Below are 2,946 nucleotides of genomic sequence, written 5' to 3'. Positions count from 1 at the left end.
ATTGCATATGCATTCCATTTATACAACTCATTGGTCCAAACTATAGCAACACTTGTAAGATTCATTCCACAGTTTTATGCAAGTCTATTAAATTTTGAGAGAAATAAAACTTGGAAGAAAAGAAACAAAATCATAACTGAAATTACATCATAACTGTGAAAAAGCCTCTCCAAAAGGAGAATATACACAAGGGTACAAATTATGTTTTATTAATGCAACTTCCATTTTATGCAATACCTCTCCTAATCAGCATTGTAACAAATATGAGCCTGGTTCATCTTCAGAGGAAATTCCATTTGAGTGTGGTATCTAGTGTGAAATAGCTCTGCACATGTTCAGAAACAGACCTTACACCAGTTAACACAATCACATGCAATTCATATTGGAATTAAAATTATACTTATGACTGCCTACGTCTTGAAGGGCGGAACGGAGTGTATGAACATAGGCAATGTACAGTAAGAGAGTGCCAATGCAGATGCAGGCAATTCAGATCCTGGGTTTTTCTAAAGTACATTTTTTTAACTGAATCACTTGCACCAGCTACATGGCAGATGTAAGTGTTGACTGCCAGTCTTTGTATTATATTATAAAACTACATGTATGCATGCCACTAGAGGGCAAAGAATATTTGTATGTAAGTAAGAGAGAATATAAAAATGCATTGTGTGTACAGTACATATTAAGAACATCCTGATTTTTGTATTTAAAGTAAAAAGAAAACAAAAAACATTTTTTAAAACACATTTTTATTACTAATTATATTATTATGAGTTGTTAATTTATTTTATAGATTTTTTTGCATGTGTTCTGATGGGACTTTATATTGCACATATGCATATGCCTATCCTGCACTGTGTTCTGTCTGTTAATATACAGCAAGTAACATTTAGGCAGAGTGTACTTATCATGAGATTTGCTTGGATTTGAATGCGGTTAGAACTATGCTCGTGATCTGTGCTTGTTTTATAAAAGCAAGTTGAGTGCAGGTTGAGAACATGAATCATGCCTGGTATATCTCACACATTACATTGTATTAAACCATTTCTGTTATGGATGCCAAGTACCAGTTATGCTTGAAGTGACACACAAAATTCCAAATTGAAAGTATTGCAAGCAACACTTCTGTTTTAAAATGTTTACTATTTATGAATTGGTTAATATGATAAGTTTATTCAATAGGTGGCATACCATTTCTACTGGTCTTCACAGCTTCTTACAAATTGGCAAGCCATTTGTATTCATGGTTTTAGGTAGATCTACCTAGATCACCTATACAGTGAATATTACATATGATTAAAACCTTGAAAAAATATTAATTGCTAGAGAAAATTTGTTGATGTTTTAAAATAACCCAAAGGTTATGAGCAGACTAACTTATATACAAAGTCAGCATGAATATTCATAAACTCATGTTTAATGTATGATTTTAGAAATTAAACAAATTGTGCATAATTATTCCTCTTCATTTAGAAAAACATCATTCACTCTTTCATTTAAATTTGACTTTATTAAAACTGATGTTTATAATATGTTTATGATTTTTTTTTTTGCATAGTGTACTTTACTGTTAATTATACAGTATATAGTAATGTCTATACAATATGTTTATATTTTTTAATCTGTTTTGTTATATAGTACCAAGACAATGTGCATAGTGTACTAAGCTGTAAAATGCCACAATATAAATTAGTTTCTCTAACATATTGACTCTTTGAGTGTAAAACAAGATCAAAAGTTCAGAGAATGTTTTATGGGGGAGACAAACTTTACAAGAGATAGGAAGTCATTAAATATTATTAATTTGACATTATACTCATTGTGATAACATTAACCTTGATAGACTTAATTGATTTAAGAGATATAGCGCAATGTTTAAAGTATGATCTAATGATAAGGGCATTTGAAGTTGAAAATGAACATTCTGTATAGAATACAGTAAAATATTTCACATTTATTAAGGAGAACAAAGATCCTCTGGACTGAACATCCAGACCACTTTAATTAATGGAAATGTAACAAAAGTTTTTTAAGTTGAAGCTGCTCTTTTGACCTGCATAAGATGTGTTTTCTGCAGTTTATATATGAAATGGAAAGGTGAAAAGTAACACATACAGAGTAAAACGATGGGACAGAGATCCATACACAGGGAGAAATTTTTAAGAAGTTATAATCTCCCAACAATGTCATAAATAGATTGTTAGTCAATTCCACAAAATCTCCAATCTACCAAAGATTAGGTGATTTGGGGCTTTGCTTAGCAATGTCAATGCTTTTCATATTATTTTGTACAGGTAATACATTTTCAATGGATAACAAAAACATGAAAGTCTTTCTGTGCTGTTGCAGTATACAGTAGAAATATTAAAAATAATACGGATTCTTACATTTAGCTGTGTTCTGCTTGAACATCCTCTTTGTTCTTTTATCTTTTTGTCTCTCCAACAGACTTTTTTCTAGCTCAAAGACATCAGTGACAAAAAAGAGTCTCAAGAGGGTATTGCAGAATATAATCTACAATGTGAATCCCAAATGTGCACACGATATGTAAATCCACTGGGGTCTCTCCCTTTGGTGATACACTTACATTCCAACTCATTTTCTATTATGAGCGATGTTCAGAGGCAGGCTGGGGGGCATATGCCCCCCAGGCCAGTCTCATAGTGGGCTGCCTTGGGCTGGGTCACTGGGCCACCTGCATTTTTTTCCCTTTAAATAAGGCTGCTGATGCGAGTCTTGCTCCCCAGGCTAAATTTGCCAGTCCTCCCCAGGCCATGTTTTATTAAAATGTTAACTTTTAATAATGGTAATGCAGTAGATATTTCTCTTTCTTTATCCATATATACATGGTAAGTTTCAAACATGAGAAGTAGATACAGAGAGGAGGAGTTGGAGTCTGGACTGTTTGGTTGAACACTTACTACACCATAAGTTTGTTATCTATTT

This window comes from Mixophyes fleayi, chromosome 5 (assembly GCF_038048845.1).
Source record: "Mixophyes fleayi isolate aMixFle1 chromosome 5, aMixFle1.hap1, whole genome shotgun sequence".
Taxonomy (NCBI): domain Eukaryota; kingdom Metazoa; phylum Chordata; class Amphibia; order Anura; family Limnodynastidae; genus Mixophyes; species Mixophyes fleayi.
The sequence above is the reverse complement of the archived record's forward strand: the minus strand, read 5'-3'. Positions refer to the sequence as shown.